The sequence below is a fragment of the Bombina bombina genome, chromosome 5 (assembly GCF_027579735.1).
Source record: "Bombina bombina isolate aBomBom1 chromosome 5, aBomBom1.pri, whole genome shotgun sequence".
Classification (NCBI taxonomy): domain Eukaryota; kingdom Metazoa; phylum Chordata; class Amphibia; order Anura; family Bombinatoridae; genus Bombina; species Bombina bombina.
The window spans coordinates 545,477,914-545,500,633 of record NC_069503.1 but is presented as its reverse complement, the minus strand read 5'-3'; the positions used below and the strand labels follow the sequence as shown (position 1 = coordinate 545,500,633).

Below are 22,720 nucleotides of genomic sequence, written 5' to 3'. Positions count from 1 at the left end.
TTATGGAATCAGGAGGAGAGCCTCCTTCCAATAAACATTCTGGAATTGAGAGCAGTTCTCAATGCCCTTCTGGCTTGGCCCCAGTTAACAACTCGGGGGTTCATCAGGTTTCAGTCGGACAACATCACGACTGTAGCTTACATCAACCATCAGGGAGGGACAAGGAGCTCCCTAGCAATGATGGAAGTATCAAAGATAATTCGCTGGGCAGAGTCTCACTCTTGCCACCTGTCAGCAATCCACATCCCGGGAGTGGAGAACTGGGAGGCGGATTTCTTGAGTCGTCAGACTTTTCATCCGGGGGAGTGGGAACTTCATCCGGAGGTCTTTGCCCAAATACTTCGACGTTGGGGCAAACCAGAGATAGATCTCATGGCGTCTCGTCAGAACGCCAAACTTCCTCGCTACGGGTCCAGATCCAGGGATCCGGGAGCGGTTCTGATAGATGCTTTGACAGCACCTTGGACCTTCGGGATGGCTTATGTGTTTCCACCCTTCCCGATGCTTCCTCGATTGATTGCCAGAATCAAACAGGAGAGAGCATCAGTGATTCTAATAGCGCCTGCATGGCCACGCAGGACTTGGTATGCAGATCTAGTGGACATGTCATCCTGTCCACCTTGGTCTCTACCTCTAAAGCAGGACCTTCTGATTCAGGGTCCATTCAAACATCAAAATCTAACTTCTCTGAAGCTGACTGCTTGGAAATTGAACGTTTGATTTTATCAAAACGTGGTTTTTCTGAGTCGGTTATTGATACCCTGATACAGGCTAGGAAGCCTGTTACCAGAAGGATTTACCATAAGATATGGCGTAAATACCTATCCTGGTGCGAATCCAAAGGTTACTCTTGGAGTAAGGTTAGGATTCCTAGGATATTGTCTTTTCTACAAGAAGGTTTAGAAAAGGGTTTATCGGCTAGTTCATTAAAGGGACAGATCTCAGCTCTGTCCATTTTGTTGCACAAGCGTCTGTCAGAAATTCCAGACGTCCAGGCTTTTTGTCAAGCTTTAGCTAGGATCAAGCCTGTGTTTAAAACTGTTGCTCCGCCATGGAGTTTAAACCTGGTTCTTAACGTTTTACAAGGAGTTCCGTTTGAACCCCTTCATTCCATTGATATAAAGTTGTTATCTTGGAAAGTTCTATTTTTAACGGCTATTTCTTCGGCTCGGAGAGTCTCTGAGTTATCAGCCCTACATTGTGATTCTCCTTATTTGATTTTTCATTCAGATAAGGTAGTTCTGCGTACAAAACCTGGGTTCTTACCTAAGGTAGTCACTAACAGGAACATCAATCAGGAGATCGTTGTTCCTTCTTTGTGCCCGAATCCTTCTTCAAAGAAGGAACGTCTTCTGCACAATCTGGATGTAGTTCGTGCCCTCAAGTTCTATTTGCAGGCAACTAAGGAATTTCGACAAACGTCTTCCCTGTTTGTCGTGTACTCTGGTCAGAGGAGAGGTCAAAAGGCTTCGGCTACCTCTCTTTCCTTCTGGCTTCGTAGCATAATTCGTTTAGCCTATGAGACTGCTGGACAGCAGCCTCCTGAAAGAATTACAGCTCATTCTACTAGAGCTGTGGCTTCCACTTGGGCCTTTAAGAATGAGGCCTCTGTTGAACAGATTTGCAAGGCTGCAACTTGGTCTTCGCTCCATACTTTTTCAAAATTTTACAAATTTGACACTTTTGCTTCTTCGGAGGCTATTTTTGGGAGAAAGGTTCTTCAGGCAGTGGTTCCTTCTGTATAATGAGCCTGCCTAGCCCTCCCGTCATCCGTGTACTTTTGCTTTGGTATTGGTATCCCAGAAGTAATGATGACCCGTGGACTGATCACACATAACAGAAGAAAACATAATTTATGCTTACCTGATAAATTCCTTTCTTCTGTTGTGTGATCAGTCCACGGCCCGCCCTGTTTTTTAAGGCAGGTAAATATTTTTTAAATTATACTACAGTCACCACTTCACCCTTGGTTTCTCCTTTCTCGTTGGTCCTTGGTCGAATGACTGGGAGTGACGTAGAGGGGAGGAGCTATATGCAGCTCTGCTGGGTGAATCCTCTTGCATTTCCTGTTGGGGAGGAGTTATATCCCAGAAGTAATGATGACCCGTGGACTGATCACACAACAGAAGAAAGGAATTTATCAGGTAAGCATAAATTATGTTTTTTTTACTGTTCCTGCTGCATAATACAAAAATGGGTACAGGAGGCTATTTATAGCTTAATCTAAAGTAAGACTTTAAAGGGCCACTATACCCAAAATCTTTCTTTCATGATTCAGATAGAGAATACTAATTTAAACAACATTACAATTTAATTCTATTATTTATTTTGCTTCATTTTTTAGTTGAAGAAAAAGCAATGCACATGGTGAGCCAATCACACGAGGCTTCTTTGTGCAGCAACCAATCAGCAGCTACTGAGCATATCTAGATATGCTTTTCAGCAAAGAATATCAAGATAATAAAACAAATTAGATAATAGAAGTAAATTAGAAAGATGTTTAGAATTACATTCTCTTTCTAAATCATGAAAGACAAAATGTGGGTTTCATGTCCCTTTAAGATGTCTAAAGTCTATCCTGTCCCTGTTTGGCATCCATAAATGCAATTGTCGCTGCACTTCTGCCAGGTTACAATTCTATTTATCCAATTATCTTACTTCAAGTTAATTCTTTACTCATAAGTCTTGAATTTTCTAACTTAAGTGAAAACATTTGGGATAAAACATTTGTTTTGAAATGCGGTCTAGCACTTTTTTGACCTTCTATGCTATCTGTTTTCCTTCTAAAGTTATATGTTATTGTCCTTAAGCCTTCATTGACACATTCGTTTTTATTGCCATTTATTTATTTGTATCATTCTGCAGATATTGTATAAGGAGCTAAATTTGTCTTCTACAGCACTTATACCTTGGGCAAGGTCCTTGGTGTGAATGTTTATGATAGCTTTGCCCCAAGGCATACTCACTACGTTAGTCTTGGATGTCATGACATGCAGTTTCATTGTACAATATGATCTATTTTAGCTTACAAAAACCTTTATTTTGTTATAATAGTATATAGTATCAACTCATAAAGCTACTTAACTGCAACAGCTTTTTTGTGTGTGTCACAGACCTAAAGCCCCACTTTAGGATGGGCAGAGTTTTAACTGTAAGACAGTTCTGTCGTTTATGATTGTGATGTTAAAATACAGGGATTTAGTCATCATAATTTACTATTATTTACAAATTTGTTATAATATATAATTCTATCATTCATAAGTTTTATATAATAGGGAGTGGGTAAACATATACATTTGTAAGAAATAGTACTGAAATTACTTTTATTATGATTTTGTCTGCATTAATTGTACCTCAAATTATATTTTTATTTTTTTAATAGTTGAAAGTCATACTGTCTGCATATTCTGCTTTTTAATTACATTCCAACACCAGTGCTCCTATAACAGTAGTGGATTTGAGCTAATCCCTTGTTCTGTTTGATTAATCATAATGCGTGTGATCTCCATAAAAACTGTCCTTTTAATGAAGTGGAATGGATTTAAGAATCACTCTTATGCTATAACTTGTTTCACAATAGTCAAAATAAATAGATTGCAGAATACTTAATTATAAAATAAAATAAACAAAAACAAATGTATAATGGTACCATAAATGAAAAAAAAAAATTGTATAAATTGTGTAAGACATGGTCAGTTTATTCACAGACAGGTTTGACAGTAGTTTTATTGCAAGCTCTGTGTCTCCGGGCTATGGGGTAGATTTATCAAGCAGTGGATGCTGCAATCTACCCCCGAAGTTTCAGGTCCACCTGAAACTTAAGTTAAGAACTTGCTAGTAGCTGATTGGCCGCGAATGTGCAGGGGGCGGCATTGCACAAAAAGTTCACTAGAAATGCTTGTGCAATGATAAATGCCGACAGTGTATTCTACAGCAGAGCATGTCCGCCCGACATTTGATAAATCTAACCCTATGTATTTAATAGTGTAAAATGGATTTGTAAATTGCATGATGTCCCCTTAAGTGCTAGAAAATGCAAAGCAACCATTCTAGCATCTGAAGGTTAGAGAATTCTGTAGGTAATAAACAAATACAGTATAGTTTTAATTTGAGGCAGGCTTACTACGCACGGGGCTTCTTTTAGGTCTGATACATCACAAGACTTTTATTGAAATATGACCTTATATAAGGCAAGATATCTAAGGAGACCTCTTGAAGCTTCTATTGACATTTCTTAGCTGTTTGCATGTCTTTTCTAGTGTTTAGGTTTTTGTGCATGCTGAGTTCTCAAAGAAATGCAGGCAGGGGATCAGCCAATCATAGAAACATAGAATTTTACGGTAGATAAGAACCAAAAGGCCCATGATCACGTCAACCCATATTACATGTAACTTATTTATTAAGTTTTGAATTCCATGAATCCACCACCCTTCGCATTTCTCCTGAATCTCTTACCCTCTAATTTAAGGTTGTGATGCCACCCCTACCTATAGAATGCGACATAAGAGTGTTTCTAGCTGTAGACACACCAAAATTATCTTACTATTCTCTGCTCATTTTGCAGCTGGGTGCTCACTACCTTACAGTCTATGGGATAGGTGGTATGGTATCTGATTGGCTGTACTGCCTGCCAGCCTTTGGGGAAAAAAATAAAAATGATGGGGGGCTAGCATCGTTGCCAATACGAAAGTACCTGATTCAATAGGCAAGAAGGGGATGAAGGAAATTATTCATGGTTCCTTTTAAAATATAGCAAAATCACTATAAAACATATTCTCAGATTAACTACAATCATATGAATGTTATTTAAGGATTACAATTAGATGTTTGGATATTTAAAAAAAAATGTTAATCATAAAATTACTCAGAATTAAATGAATTTGTTAATTACACAAATTACTTGAAGAGATATGTGAAAAAAATGCACATTAGGTGTGGTTGTCAATATTAAAGGGACATTAAACACTAAAAGCTAGAATTCTAGTGGAGTGCTTTTAATTGCTCCTATTTGTGCGTTAACTAAGTTGAAAGTAAAACCCAACAAAAAGTCGAACTTGGAATATCGTGACCGCATCAACATATTCCCCCATAGACTTCAATGGAGTGGGAAAAGTGAAAAAAAAACTAGCAACCAACAAGTCACACAACCCTGAACCCGTTTTCTCAAGTGTGCTAAGCTGACATGAAATATTAACATTTCACATTCATTTGTTCTATTAATTCTTAAACGCATTTATATACAGTATATGTATATAAATATATATACTGTATATATATGGGCTTGTCCCATTTGGCCAAATGGGACAAGCCCAGGTACCACGTCAAGGTCCCTTCCAAAAAACCTGGGTCCCTAAAATAGCCAAACAATGCATGCTCTCAACCAAACAAACTTGGAACAAGTGAAGGGTGCACAGGGTTATGTAATCACCCTGGACATATACAAAACATGGAAGGGGACTGCACTCTCAGACCGGACTGGGTACACATCCCATGACCCTATATACGTATAGATATATACAGATATATATTGGAATATCTATTTAAAAACTCTTAGAACATATTCCCCTATGTGAATAACATTGGAATGTGAAATACTTACAGTAAATATACAGTTAAACACTTTATTGAATATGAATACTACATAAATATGTTTTTTCATGTTTTCAGCTACTTAAAGGTACACTAAACTCAAAATACTTATTTCATGAGTCAGGTAGAGAATATAATTTTAAACAGCATTCCAATTTACTTATATTATCTAATTTGCTTAATCTGTTAGATATCCTTTGTTAAAGAAATAGAAATGCACATGGGTAAGCCAATCACATGAGGTATCTTTGTGCAGCCACCAATCAGGAGCTACTGAGCCTATCTAGGTATGTTTTATAGCAAATGATGTCAAGAGATTGAAGCAAATTTGATAATAGAAGTAAATTAGAAAGCTGTTTAAAATTGCATACTCTTTCTAAATCTGAAAATAAATAAATAGGGTTTCATGTCCCTTTAACTGCAAAGGGCCCCAATTCTCTTGTATAAATGTCTATATATGTATACATATGTATTTATGTGTTTCTATGTGTATATATAGCTGTAAATACAAAATACACATATAAATACATATGTACACACATATAAACCTACATAATTTAATAGCGCTCAAGGGAATACGTTTACTTTCAACCTGTAATACGCATCCTACTTCTGATGCATGCAAAGAGCAGCGATAAACCCCTTTTCTTCTGTTATGTGTGATCAGTCCACGGGTCATCATTACTTCTGGGATATAACTCCTCCCCAACAGGAAATGCAAGAGGATTCACCCAGCAGAGCTGCATATAGCTCCTCCCCTCTACGTCACTCCCAGTCATTCTCTTGCACCCAGCAACTAGATAGGATGTGTGAGAGGACTATGGTGATTATACTTAGTTTTTTATAACTTCAATCAAAAGTTTGTTATTTTACAATAGCACCGGAGCGTGTTATTGCCTCTCTGGCAGAGTTTGAAGAAGAATCTACCAGAGTTTTTACTATGATTTTAACCGGAGTAGTTAAGATCATATTGCTGTTTCTCGGCCATCTGAGGGAGGTAAAAGCTTCAGATCAGGGGACAGCGGGCAGATGAATCTGCATTGAGGTATGTAGCAGTTTTTATTTTCTGAATGGAATTGATGAGAAAATCCTGCCATACCGTTATAATGACATGTATGTATACTCTACACTTCAGTATTCTGGGGATGGTATTTCACCGGAATTACTCTGTTAAAAGTACATTAAACCTTTTAATAGGTATTTATTATGTTAAACGTTTTTGCTGGAATGTAGAATCGTTTGCATTTTCTGAGGTACTGAGTGAATAAATATTTGGGCATTATTTTTCCACTTGGCAGTTGCTTGTTTTAATTGTGACAGTTTCGTTTCTCTCTCACTGCTGTGTGTGAGGGGGAGGGGCCGTTTTTGGCGCTCTTTGCTACGCATCAAAAAATTCCAGTCAGTTACTCTTGTATTTCCTGCATGATCCGGTTCATCTCTAACAGATCTCAGGGGTCTTCAAACTTCTTTGGAGGGAGGTAGATTCTCTCAGCAGAGCTGTGAGACTTATATATTGACTGTGATTAAAAACGTTGCTCTGTAATTTTTATGTTTCAAATTTAATTATTGTTACTTTACTAATGGGAACAAACCTTTGCTAAAAGTTGTGTTGTTTTTAAGGATTGATGCTATAACTGTCTTTCAGTTCATTATTTCAACTGTCATTTAATCGTTTAGTGCTTCTTTGAGGCACAGTACGTTTTTGTTAAATAAGATTGTAACCAAGTTGCAAGTTTATTGCTAGTGTGTTAAACATGTCTGATTCAGAGGAAGATATCTGTGTCATTTGTTCCAATGCCAAGGTGGAGCCCAATAGAAATTTATGTACTAACTGTATTGATGCTACTTTAAATAAAAGCCAATCTGTACAAATTGAACAAATTTCACCAAACAGCGAGGGGAGAGTTATGCCGACTAACTCGCCTCACGTGTCAGTACCTGCATCTCCCGCCCGGGAGGTGCGTGATATTATGGCGCCTAGTACTTCTGGGCGGCCATTACAGATAACATTACAACATATGGCTACTGTTATGACTGAAGTTTTGGCTAAATTACCAGAACTAAGAGGCAAGCGTGATCACTCTGGGGTGAGAACAGAGTGCGCTGATAATACTAGGGCCATGTCTGATACTGCGTCACAGCTTGCAGAACATGAGGACGGAGAGCTTCATTCTGTGGGTGATGGTTCTGATCCAAACAGATTGGATTCAGATATTTCAAATTTTAAATTTAAATTGGAGAACCTCCGTGTATTACTAGGGGAGGTTTTAGCGGCTCTTAATGATTGTAACACTGTTGCAATACCAGAAAAATTGTGTAGGTTGGATAAATACTTTGCGGTACCGGCGAGTACTGACGTTTTTCCTATACCTAAGAGACTAACTGAAATTGTTACTAAGGAGTGGGATAGACCCGGTGTGCCGTTCTCACCCCCTCCAATATTTAGAAAGATGTTTCCAATAGACGCCACCACACGGGACTTATGGCAAACGGTCCCTAAGGTGGAGGGAGCAGTTTCTACTTTAGCTAAGCGTACCACTATCCCGGTGGAGGATAGCTGTGCTTTTTCAGATCCAATGGATAAAAAATTAGAGGGTTACCTTAAGAAAATGTTTGTTCAACAAGGTTTTATATTGCAACCCCTTGCATGCATCGCGCCGATTACGGCTGCGGCAGCATTTTGGATTGAGTCTCTGGAAGAGAACCTTAGTTCAGCTACGCTGGACGACATTACGGACAGGCTTAGAGTCCTTAAACTAGCTAATTCATTCATTTCGGAGGCCGTAGTACATTTAACCAAACTTACGGCTAAGAACTCAGGATTCACCATTCAGGCACGTAGGGCGCTGTGGCTAAAATCCTGGTCAGCTGATGTAACTTCTAAGTCCAAATTACTTAATATACCTTTCAAGGGGCAAACTTTATTTGGGCCCGGTTTGAAAGAAATTATCGCTGACATTACAGGAGGTAAGGGCCACGCCCTGCCTCAAGACAAAGCCAAAGCTAAGGCTAGACAGTCTAATTTTCGTCCCTTTCGGAATTTCAAAGCAGGAGCAGCATCAACTTCCACTGCACCAAAACAGGAAGGAGCTGTTGCTCGTTACAGACAAGGCTGGAAACCTAACCAGTCCTGGAACAAGGGCAAGCAGGCCAGGAAACCTGCTGCTGCCCCAAAGACAGCATGAACCGAGGGCCCCCGATCCGGGACCGGATCTAGTGGGGGGCAGACTCTCTCTCTTCGCCCAGGCTTGGGCAAGAGATGTTCAGGATCCCTGGGCGCTAGAGATCATATCTCAGGGATACCTTCTAGACTTCAAATTCTCTCCCCCAAGAGGGAGATTTCATCTGTCAAGGTTGTCAACAAACCAGATAAAGAAAGAAGCGTTTCTACGCTGTGTACAAGATCTGTTATTAATGGGAGTGATCCATCCGGTTCCGCGGTCGGAACAAGGACAAGGGTTTTACTCAAACCTGTTTGTGGTTCCCAAAAAAGAGGGAACTTTCAGGCCAATCTTGGATTTAAAGATCCTAAACAAATTCCTAAGAGTTCCATCGTTCAAAATGGAAACTATTCGGACAATCTTACCCATGATCCAAAAGGGTCAGTACATGACCACAGTGGATTTAAAGGATGCTTACCTTCACATACCGATTCACAAAGATCATTACCGGTATCTAAGGTTTGCCTTCTTAGACAGGCATTACCAGTTTGTAGCTCTTCCATTCGGATTGGCTACGGCTCCAAGAATCTTCACAAAGGTTCTGGGTGCCCTTCTGGCGGTACTAAGACCGCGAGGAATTTCGGTAGCTCCGTACCTAGACGACATTCTGATACAAGCTTCAAGCTTTCAAACTGCCAAGTCTCATACAGAGTTAGTTCTGGCATTTCTAAGGTCGCATGGATGGAAAGTGAACGAAAAGAAGAGTTCTCTTTTTCCTCTCACAAGAGTTCCATTCTTGGGGACTCTTATAGATTCTGTAGAAATGAAGATTTATCTGACAGAAGACAGATTAACAAAGCTTCTAAATGCATGCCGTGTCCTTCATTCCATTCAACTCCCGTCAGTAGCTCAATGCATGGAGGTGATCGGCTTAATGGTAGCAGCAATGGACATAGTACCCTTTGCACGTCTACATCTCAGACCGCTGCAATTGTGCATGCTGAGTCAGTGGAATGGGGATTACTCAGACTTGTCCCCTACTCTGAATCTGGATCAAGAGACCAGAAACTCTCTTCTATGGTGGCTTTCTCGGCCACATCTGTCCAGGGGGATGCCATTCAGCAGGCCGGACTGGACAATTGTAACAACAGACGCCAGCCTACTAGGTTGGGGCGCTGTCTGGAATTCTCTGAAGGCTCAGGGACAATGGAATCAGGAGGAAAGTCTCCTGCCAATAAACATTCTGGAATTAAGAGCAGTTCTCCATGCCCTTCTGGCTTGGCCCCAGTTAAAAACTCGGGGGTTCATCAGGTTTCAGTCGGACAACATCACGACTGTAGCTTACATCAACCATCAAGGAGGGACAAGAAGCTCCCTAGCAATGATGGAAGTATCAAAGATAATTCGCTGGGCAGAGTCTCACTCTTGCCACCTGTCAGCAATCCACATCCCGGGAGTGGAGAACTGGGAGGCGGATTTCTTGAGTCGCCAGACTTTTCATCCGGGGGAGTGGGAACTTCATCCGGAGGTCTTTGCCCAAATACTTCGACGTTGGGGCAAACCAGAGATAGATCTCATGGCGTCTCGCCAGAACGCCAAACTTCCTCGCTACGGGTCCAGATCCAGGGATCCGGGAGCGGTTCTGATAGATGCCTTGACAGCACCTTGGAACTTCGGGATGGCTTATGTGTTTCCACCCTTCCCGCTGCTTCCTCGATTGATTGCCAAAATCAAACAGGAGAGAGCATCAGTGATTCTAATAGCGCCTGCATGGCCACGCAGGACTTGGTATGCAGATCTAGTGGACATGTCATCCTGTCCGCCTTGGTCTCTACCTCTAAGACAGGACCTTCTGATACAGGGTCCATTCAAACATCAAAATCTAACTTCTCTGAAGCTGACTGCTTGGAAATTGAACGCTTGATTTTATCAAAACGTGGTTTTTCTGAGTCGGTTATTGATACCCTGATACAGGCTAGGAAGCCTGTTACCAGAAGGATTTACCATAAGATATGGCGTAAATACCTATACTGGTGCGAATCCAAAGGTTACTCCTGGAGTAAGGTTAGGATTCCTAGGATATTGTCCTTTCTACAAGAAGGTTTAGAAAAGGGTTTATCGGCTAGCTCATTAAAGGGACAGATCTCAGCTCTGTCCATCTTGTTACCCAGGCGTCTGTCAGAAAATCCAGACGTCCAGGCCTTTTGTCAGGCTTTAGCTAGGATCAAGCCTGTGTTTAAAACTGTTGCTCCGCCATGGAGTTTAAACTTAGTTCTTAACGTTTTACAGGGTGTTCCGTTTGAACCCCTTCATTCCATTGATATAAAATTGTTATCTTGGAAAGTTCTGTTTTTAATGGCTATTTCCTCGGCTCGAAGAGTCTCTGAGTTATCAGCCTTACATTGTGATTCTCCTTATCTGATTTTTCACTCAGACAAGGTAGTTCTGCGTACTAAACCTGGGTTCTTACCTAAGGTAGTCACTAACAGGAATATCAATCAAGAGATTGTTGTTCCATCCTTGTGTCCAAATCCTTCTTCAAAGAAGGAACGTCTTCTACACAATCTGGATGTAGTTCGTGCCCTCAAGTTCTACTTGCAGGCAACTAAGGATTTTCGACAAACGTCTTCCCTGTTTGTCGTGTACTCTGGTCAGAGGAGAGGTCATAAGGCTTCGGCTACCTCTCTCTCCTTCTGGCTTCGTAGCATAATTCGTTTAGCCTATGAGACTGCTGGACAGCAGCCTCCTGAAAGAATTACAGCTCATTCTACTAGAGCTGTGGCTTCCACTTGGGCCTTTAAGAATGAGGCCTCTGTTGAACAGATTTGCAAGGCTGCAACTTGGTCTTCGCTTCATACTTTTTCCAAATTTTACAAATTTGACACTTTTGCTTCTTCGGAGGCTATTTTTGGGAGAAAGGTTCTTCAGGCAGTGGTTCCTTCTGTATAATGAGCCTGCCTATCCCTCCCGTCATCCGTGTACTTTTGCTTTGGTATTGGTATCCCAGAAGTAATGATGACCCGTGGACTGATCACACATAACAGAAGAAAACATAATTTATGCTTACCTGATAAATTCCTTTCTTCTGTTGTGTGATCAGTCCACGGCCCGCCCTGTTTTAAGGCAGGTAAATATCTTTTAAATTATACTCCAGTCACCACTTCACCCTTGGTTTCTCCTTTCTCGTTGATTCTTGGTCGAATGACTGGGAGTGACGTAGAGGGGAGGAGCTATATGCAGCTCTGCTGGGTGAATCCTCTTGCATTTCCTGTTGGGGAGGAGTTATATCCCAGAAGTAATGATGACCCGTGGACTGATCACACAACAGAAGAAAGGAATTTATCAGGTAAGCATAAATTATGTTATTGCTGGCTAGCAACAGTTAGTGCTTCACACGTAATCTAGCCCTAAACGCTAGATAGAATGAAGCATTTAAAGAAAAGATTAGATTTATAACATTTTACAGTTTAATTAGTTGTTTAAATATTAACAAAATAAGTGTAAAGTTTTAGTGTCTAGAAAGCAATGGTTGCTGCCATGTTCTAACTTATGTGTCTTTGGCCTCTATTTATCAAAGTCTGGCGGACCTGATCCGACAGTGCGGATAAGGTCCGCCAGACCTCGCTGAATACGGAGAGCAATACGCTCTCCGTATTCAGCATTGCACCAGCAGCTCACAAGAGCTGCTGGTACAAAGCCACCCCCTGCAGAATCGGCAGGGGGTGTCAATCAACCCGATCGTACTCGATCGGGTTGAATTGCGCCGATGTCTGTCCGCCTGCTCAGAGCGTTTTTCAGTTCAAACCGCTGCTTCATAACTGGTGTTTCACGGGGCCTCAAGCTCTATCCGGAGCTTGATAGATAGGCCCCCTTGTCTGCTGAGGCCAATTATAGACAGTTATAAATAAGTCACTAGAGTGCGCAGCCAATGACGGTTTAGAATTCAACAGTGTTCTGCACTTCTAACAGGAAATGAAAAACGCATGATTACAGGACACACTAGATGAAAGTATATTGCAAAGTTTCTTTTTATATACAATTTATCATGTGGCTTTAAAAAGTCAGACTGCAGCTTTCTGGTGGATTGGAAAGGCTTTGAAAAAGATGCATAAGTAATTGAATTTGCTAATCATTAACACTTAACTAATACTTTACTGGATTTTATGGATACTTATCCATTCCGCTACAATTTAGTAATCAAGCTAGAGCAGCCTTTATTAGGGGGACACTGAGATTCTTTTTTTAACATCGGAAAACATATTATCCACGTAAAATAGCAATGTGTTTCTTTAAAAGATGGATAAAAATACATTTCCAAAAATGACGTTACTCTTTAGTCAAAGTGACATGAAACCCACATTTTCTTTGTACTCTTGGTTTCTTCTTTTAAAAAGCAAGGAAAGAAAGCTCAGGAGGTGTCTGGATCACTATATGGCAGCAGTTTTGCTAGCAGGTTTTCCATTTGGAAGAGCTCTAAATGGCAGCACTATTTCCTGCCATGGAGTGCTCCAGATACCTATCTCTTCAACAAAGAATACCATGAGAATGAAGATGTGATAACAGAAATCAATTGGAAATGTTTTTAAAATTGTATGATATTTCTGAATCACAAAAGAACGTTTGGGTTTCATATCCCTTTAATCTTTTGTAACTATTCATAACTACAAGCATTTTACTTATTCTTTTCTATTTTGTAATTTCTTTTCCCAATGAGATTTATTTATTTTTTTGTCTAGAGGGGTTGATCACATTTTTTAAAAAAAATGTTGTTTAATGATTTTTCTACAAAACTCACTATTAAAGTCAATGGGGAATATTTATCAAAGTGCAAGCGGACATGATACGATGTAGCGTATCATGTCCGCTGTACAACGATAAATGCTGACAGCATACGCTGTCGGCATTTATCATTGCACAAGCAGTTCACCAGAACTGCTTGTGCAATACTGCCCCCTGCAGGGTGTGTCAATCAACCCGACCGTATTCGATCGGGTTGATTTCTGTTCGCCGCCTCAGAGCAGGCAACAAGTTATGGAGCAGCGGTCTTTAAACAAGGGGCATCAAGTTCCATTCGGAGCTTGATAATTCGGCCCCTATGGGTATTTGTGTAAATTGTTTGATATACTGGTTAGCCTTTTCAATACTTTCTATATTGTTTTTAATAGAAGGTAGACTATCTGACTAAACAAAAACTTTTATATAAAAAAAATTAAATAAAATATATATAGGGTTAGATTACAAAGTGGAGCACTAATAAGCGCTTCCGCTAGAGTGCTAACTGCGCTAGAAATAAACTGTGCACGTCGGGTTGCGCTGGTATTACGAGTTGAAAGTAAAAATGTATTGCTCCAGTGTTAACCTGAGGCGTGCATAAAGCCGGACTTACACTATCGCACTATAGCATGTTCAAATTCAAATCATCCAAAAGAATGAAAGCTTTTTCTAGTTTGAGCAGTAAATGCGATTGCGTTTGTGCGATGGCATTTACGTTCAACTTGTAACACTAAACGCTACCCATAGAAAATCACAGTCATTTTAACAGTGCGCCACTTGTAATATGTATTTGAGGATAAAGAACACTACGTTTACGCTCCTCACGATAATGATAGCGATCCACTCATAACCTAGTCAATATCCACTTAAAATCTAATAGTGTCATAAACAAATATATTTCACTCATTAAGCAACATTATATTCCATTGCAGTATAATGTCTTGAGATTATAATTTTTATCTTCCTGCTATATAGAAAATGAAAAACAATTATAATCATTATATCCTACAGTAAACTATCATATGCAGTTAATAAAGTTGGTACTTTTAAAGCACATTGTAAAACCAAGCTAGATATGATAACTGACAAATTACTAGATTATGAGGTGTATGGTAACTGTTGTATGTTTTTACAGACATATGTACATATATAAACACATAAATACATATGTACACATATATAGACATATATAGAAGTGCATTGGAGCCCTTTGTGGTCAAAACGTCAAAACATGTAAAAGCATATTTATGCAATATTCATATTTAATAAAGTGTTAAACTTTGTATTTCACATTCCAATGTTCTGCACATAGCAGAGTTTGTTCTAAGTATTTATAAGATATTCCTATATATATATATATATATATATATATATATATATATAGTAATCTGCAACATAGGACTGCACTCACTGGATTTATGTAAAAAATCTCTTTAATTAGGTAACGTTTCGGAGCACGCAGGCTCCTTCCTCAGACCAATACAAAACATGCAACTAAACACTGTGTCTTATAAACATATTGTGCCCCACCCACCACCAAATTAACTGTGAATTGCGCCAAAACTGGGGTTGTCATAGTGATAACCCCTAACCCCCTCAGTGTTACCATACTACTAATCAAACAATTCCTAGGATAATTCATAAAAGCTTCAAAGTTGTATAGGTGGTACAATAAATGCATGAGCCACAAAAAGTGCCTATTACTAAATGTAAAGCTAAACATCCATGTGTTCCAGTACATACATAAATGGATTACTTAGATAAGAGATATATGACTGCCAAAACATTTCATATTGGTGTAAATTAGACCTTCATATGTGATATATAGACATATAGATATATATGGCAGTACAGCAGTGCATTACACATAGTCACATCGGTTATACATGTATTAGTCATTACATCAGAGTAGCACTGTGTAACCCTCTTATTGTGTTTGAACTGTGAGTTCATATTAACGTTTATGATATGCCGTTCCCACTAGGTGATAATGTATCTGCAGCTGATCTCTATTCAATCAAAATTAGGGACTCGTACTGTAAACCCTTAAAGCAGCATTATCACTCTTACCTTATGTATTACTTTATAATATGTCTGTATATATTGTGTTTTAAGGTCAGATTAGGCTCCCACTCTTCTGTAGGACAGATTGTTGCATGAACAAAAACGTAGCTAAAAGAACGGGCCACTAGATTGTATTAGGCGCCCAGAGAAGCAGCTCCGGCGCCCGTACTGCTCATTAGCATAGCGCATGGCTAATTTACATAAGTTGATGACGTATGCGCGTGTATCTGCGCGTCGTCATGGTGACCCAGCAGGGCGTTAGGCAATATGCGATCGTGACCGCTTGTGTTACATCGTGTTAGCTATAGTCAAAGCCTTAATATGGGACACACTTAAAGGAATATTCCTTTAGCAAGGGCATACAAAATAAAAAATAAAGATTTAAAATTTATATTTCACACTGAGTGGGCTGAGAGCATCGTAATGGATGTATATATATGTGTGTGTCACCACTGTATTACTGACATACATCTAAGTGTCTCATAAGGCTAACCACATTATGTATAAAGTTTGTACATATACTTTAAGTTAGGCACACTAAGAATGACAGAGAGACCTTATCCCCTGTAATGTTGATAACAAAAATAATCAAGTAGCAATCCATAGAAATGCAGAAGGCTGTGTAAATCTTTGTAGCCTATTCAACAATAAAACAGCCATAGGGTTAGACTACGTGTGGGGTCAGTTCAGATAGAACTGAAAGTTTTTTACATTAACACATATGTGTATACAAATGTTTAATAATAGTACAGTCTAGGACCTTGTGCCTGGACCCTCATGAGTCCATTCAGTAAAACCTCAAAATATATCATTGGTTTACTGTTATAAATGGCAATCAAAGTGACATCACATTCTCCCGAATAGCTTAGTATAGGTTTAGCAATATAGTGTTATTAGATTGTTAATGTCTTTAGGTAAAAAAAAGTCTGTATCAGTCCTACTGAAAACAGATCCTGTGTTAGGTTGCCAGGAACAAACACAGTGTACTCCAACTAGTTCAAGAATACCATAGGTGTCCCATTAATACCCATATGTCACGTATTAAAGTGACCTGCTTCCATCACTAAGTAGCCAACACACAGGCCCATAAATGACACTTAAGTTGGACCCACCAAGTGTGTATCACACTAGGGCATATGAAACTCACTGGTTAGTTAACCAACTATAGTGTGTCCAGGCAGGTCCTGTACCTTATCTGTGCTCCGCTGGTCCAACATCATGACCTGACTTGTGTCCCACAATCGCGGGTGGAATGCACCAGGTGCCTCATCACAAGACCGGAATGTAAAGTAGCCATTGTAGCTTAGTTTCAGAGGAAGCAGTGCCAGTCATTGGACATATTCAGGCCTTTGGGGTATAGGGTACCAAGTCTATGAATCCATCTCGCTTCCATCTGGAGTAGGGTTCTATCTCTGTCCCCACCTCGTTTGAGGGATGGAACGTGGTCAATCAAGATGAACCTTAAATCTGTTACTTTATGTTTGGCCATAAGGAAATGTCTTGCCACAGGTTGGTCCGAAGTTCCTTTATCCAGGGCGCTTCTTATGGCTGATCTATGGTTCGCCATTCTGAGACGTGCATTGTCTGTCGTTTTTCCTACATAAAATTGGCCACAGCAGCAACTCAATAGATAGATCACATGAGTCGTCGTACAGGTGATATAATGTCTTATTGTGTACTTTTGAGTAGTGTGTGGATGTCTAAACACTTTACATGGGATCATTCCACTGCAAGTTGTGCATCCCAGGCATCTGTAGCAGCCCTTTTTCTTTGTCATAAGCCATTGCTGTTTCATATAGCATTGCTGTGGGTCTGTAGCCATGAGTAGATCCCTTAGACTCCTTCCACGTCTATACCCCATAATGGGGGGGTCCATATGTGTAAATGGTAAACTCTGGTCAGTCGCTAGGATCTCCCATCTATTTCTGATGTCCTGTGCCATCTTGTCTTTCCCTTTATTATAGGTGGTGGTGAATATCATCCTTTCCTTTTTGGTCTGTGCCAGACATTTAGACTGGTGATCCTCCTGAGTAATGATCTCATCAATGACACCCTGTATGAGCTCCATCTTGTATCCCCTTTGTAGGAACTTCTCTGTCATCATTTGTAGTTGTGGTTCACGGTTACTATTTTCAGTATTATTTCTTAATACTCGGATCATCTGTGACTTTATGATCGCCTTTCTGGTGTGTGGAGGATGGTTACTGGATGCCTCAAGAATAGAGTTTCGATCAGTTGGTTTGGTGTATAGAGTTGTGAATAGTTTGCCTCCTTTCTTATAGATTCTTAGATCTAGAAAGTCAATACTGTTCAGGTCATATTTCAACTCAAATTTAATTGGGGATTCAAGTGTGTTAAGTTGTACTACCCATTCCTTCAAGGATTCCTCCGTGCCCTGCCATATGAGGAAGACATCATCAATGTACCTTTTGAAATGTCTTATTGTATCAATATTGTATACATCTATGATATCACGCTCATAGCGCTCCATGTACAAGTTAGCGTAAGATGGGGCCATGTTCGACCCCATTGCTGTCCCCATAAGCTGTTGGTAGAACGTACTTTCAAAGCGAAAGTAGTTGAGGGTTAAACATTTCTCCAGTAGGTCAAGTATCAGGGAAAGCGGAGGTCCCACATATGGGAACCTTGACAGGGCTAGTGTGACCGCCTTGAGTCCATCTGTGTGGGGGATAACCGTGTATAGGCTCCTTACGTCCATGGTGACCAACAGGTCACTGTCGCTAATTGTGTCCACGGTACTAAGTATGGTAATGAGGTCACCTGAGTCCCTAATATATGAGTCCATTGATCTCACCAGTGGCTGTAGGATTGCGTCAACAAATATTGCTAGGGGTTGCAGCAGGGACCCCCGTGCCGATACAATTGGCCTCCCAGGGGGGTTCTTTTGGTCCTTGTGTATCTTGGGAAGGGTATATAGAATTGGATGTATGGGATACATACTATTGAGAAAATTAAATTCATCACTGCTGATCCAATTCAGCCGTTTTGCTTCAGATAGAGTCATATCAATGTCCCTTTTAAAAGAGTTAGTTGGATCTCGGGTAAGTTTTTTGTAAGTCTGATGATCATTAAGTTGGCGAAGAATTTCCTTGCGATATTGGTCATAGTTCATCACAATAATGGCTCCTCCCTTGTCCGCTGGGCGAATGACTATCCCAGTGTCATTGGATAATGATTTGAGTGCCATTCTTTCAGCTCTATTGAGGTTAGGTCTGTGTTTCATCTGTTCCAGTTCTTTACTGTCATTGCCAATAAGTCTGGTGTAGGTTTTGATGCTTGATCCGCATGTTTTTGGTTCGAATTTGCTTTTTGGTTTAAATCGCTTAATTTCTTTCTCAGTTGGAGAATGGCACTCAAATCATTATCCAATGACACTTGGATAGTCATTCGCCCAGCGGACAAGGGAGGAGCCATTATTGTGATGAACTATGACCAATATCGCAAGGAAATTCTTCGCCAACTTAATGATCATCAGACTTACAAAAAACTTACCCGAGATCCAACTAACTCTTTTAAAAGGGACATTGATATGACTCTATCTGAAGCAAAACGGCTGAATTGGATCAGCAGTGATGAATTTAATTTTCTCAATAGTATGTATCCCATACATCCAATTCTATATACCCTTCCCAAGATACACAAGGACCAAAAGAACCCCCCTGGGAGGCCAATTGTATCGGCACGGGGGTCCCTGCTGCAACCCCTAGCAATATTTGTTGACGCAATCCTACAGCCACTGGTGAGATCAATGGACTCATATATTAGGGACTCAGGTGACCTCATTACCATACTTAGTACCGTGGACACAATTAGCGACAGTGACCTGTTGGTCACTATGGACGTAAGGAGCCTATACACGGTTATCCCCCACACAGATGGACTCAAGGCGGTCACACTAGCCCTGTCAAGGTTCCCATATGTGGGACCTCCGCTTTCCCTGATACTTGACCTACTGGAGAAATGTTTAACCCTCAACTACTTTCGCTTTGAAAGTACGTTCTACCAACAGCTTATGGGGACAGCAATGGGGTCGAACATGGCCCCATCTTACGCTAACTTGTACATGGAGCGCTATGAGCGTGATATCATAGATGTATACAATATTGATACAATAAGACATTTCAAAAGGTACATTGATGATGTCTTCCTCATATGGCAGGGCACGGAGGAATCCTTGAAGGAATGGGTAGTACAACTTAACACACTTGAATCCCCAATTAAATTTGAGTTGAAATATGACCTGAACAGTATTGACTTTCTAGATCTAAGAATCTATAAGAAAGGAGGCAAACTATTCACAACTCTATACACCAAACCAACTGATCGAAACTCTATTCTTGAGGCATCCAGTAACCATCCTCCACACACCAGAAAGGCGATCATAAAGTCACAGATGATCCGAGTATTAAGAAATAATACTGAAAATAGTAACCGTGAACCACAACTACAAATGATGACAGAGAAGTTCCTACAAAGGGGATACAAGATGGAGCTCATACAGGGTGTCATTGATGAGATCATTACTCAGGAGGATCACCAGTCTAAATGTCTGGCACAGACCAAAAAGGAAAGGATGATATTCACCACCACCTATAATAAAGGGAAAGACAAGATGGCACAGGACATCAGAAATAGATGGGAGATCCTAGCGACTGACCAGAGTTTACCATTTACACATATGGACCCCCCCATTATGGGGTATGGACGTGGAAGGAGTCTAAGGGATCTACTCATGGCTACAGACCCACAGCAATGCTATATGAAACAGCAATGGCTTATGACAAAGAAAAAGGGCTGCTACAGATGCCTGGGATGCACAACTTGCAGTGGAATGATCCCATGTAAAGTGTTTAGACATCCACACACTACTCAAAAGTACACAATAAGACATTATATCACCTGTACGACGACTCATGTGATCTATCTATTGAGTTGCTGCTGTGGCCAATTTTATGTAGGAAAAACGACAGACAATGCACGTCTCAGAATGGCGAACCATAGATCAGCCATAAGAAGCGCCCTGGATAAAGGAACTTCGGACCAACCTGTGGCAAGACATTTCCTTATGGCCAAACATAAAGTAACAGATTTAAGGTTCATCTTGATTGACCACGTTCCATCCCTCAAACGAGGTGGGGACAGAGATAGAACCCTACTCCAGATGGAAGCGAGATGGATTCATAGACTTGGTACCCTATACCCCAAAGGCCTGAATATGTCCAATGACTGGCACTGCTTCCTCTGAAACTAAGCTACAATGGCTACTTTACATTCCGGTCTTGTGATGAGGCACCTGGTGCATTCCACCCGCGATTGTGGGACACAAGTCAGGTCATGATGTTGGACCAGCGGAGCACAGATAAGGTACAGGACCTGCCTGGACACACTATAGTTGGTTAACTAACCAGTGAGTTTCATATGCCCTAGTGTGATACACACTTGGTGGGTCCAACTTAAGTGTCATTTATGGGCCTGTGTGTTGGCTACTTAGTGATGGAAGCAGGTCACTTTAATACGTGACATATGGGTATTAATGGGACACCTATGGTATTCTTGAACTAGTTGGAGTACACTGTGTTTGTTCCTGGCAACCTAACACAGGATCTGTTTTCAGTAGGACTGATACAGACTTTTTTTTACCTAAAGACATTAACAATCTAATAACACTATATTGCTAAACCTATACTAAGCTATTCGGGAGAATGTGATGTCACTTTGATTGCCATTTATAACAGTAAACCAATGATATATTTTGAGGTTTTACTGAATGGACTCATGAGGGTCCAGGCACAAGGTCCTAGACTGTACTATTATTAAACATTTGTATACACATATGTGTTAATGTAAAAAACTTTCAGTTCTATCTGAACTGACCCCACACGTAGTCTAACCCTATGGCTGTTTTATTGTTGAATAGGCTACAAAGATTTACACAGCCTTCTGCATTTCTATGGATTGCTACTTGATTATTTTTGTTATCAACATTACAGGGGATAAGGTCTCTCTGTCATTCTTAGTGTGCCTAACTTAAAGTATATGTACAAACTTTATACATAATGTGGTTAGCCTTATGAGACACTTAGATGTATGTCAGTAATACAGTGGTGACACACACATATATATACATCCATTACGATGCTCTCAGCCCACTCAGTGTGAAATATAAATTTTAAATCTTTATTTTTTATTTTGTATGCCCTTGCTAAAGGAATATTCCTTTAAGTGTGTCCCATATTAAGGCTTTGACTATAGCTAACACGATGTAACACAAGCGGTCACGATCGCATATTGCCTAACGCCCTGCTGGGTCACCATGACGACGCGCAGATACACGCGCATACGTCATCAACTTATGTAAATTAGCCATGCGCTATGCTAATGAGCAGTACGGGCGCCGGAGCTGCTTCTCTGGGCGCCTAATACAATCTAGTGGCCCGTTCTTTTAGCTACGTTTTTGTTCATGCAACGATCTGTCCTACAGAAGAGTGGGAGCCTAATCTGACCTTAAAACACAATATATACAGACATATTATAAAGTAATACATAAGGTAAGAGTGATAATGCTGCTTTAAGGGTTTACAGTACGAGTCCCTAATTTTGATTGAATAGAGATCAGCTGCAGATACATTATCACCTAGTGGGAACGGCATATCATAAACGTTAATATGAACTCACAGTTCAAACACAATAAGAGGGTTACACAGTGCTACTCTGATGTAATGACTAATACATGTATAACCAATGTGACTATGTGTAATGCACTGCTGTACTGCCATATATATCTATATGTCTATATATCACATATGAAGGTCTAATTTACACCAATATGAAATGTTTTGGCAGTCATATATCTCTTATCTAAGTAATCCATTTATGTATGTACTGGAACACATGGATGTTTAGCTTTACATTTAGTAATAGGCACTTTTTGTGGCTCATGCATTTATTGTACCACCTATACAACTTTGAAGCTTTTATGAATTATCCTAGGAATTGTTTGATTAGTAGTATGGTAACACTGAGGGGGTTAGGGGTTATCACTATGACAACCCCAGTTTTGGCGCAATTCACAGTTAATTTGGTGGTGGGTGGGGCACAATATGTTTATAAGA

At 40.2% G+C, this 22,720-nt stretch overlaps 1 protein-coding gene across 3 annotated transcripts in view; it reads left to right on the top strand.

Moving 5' to 3' along the window:
• LOC128660572 (cAMP-regulated phosphoprotein 21-like) overlaps positions 1 to 22,720 on the top strand; it is a 435,858-nt gene that overhangs the window by 65,007 nt on the left and 348,131 nt on the right. The window lies entirely within an intron of this gene.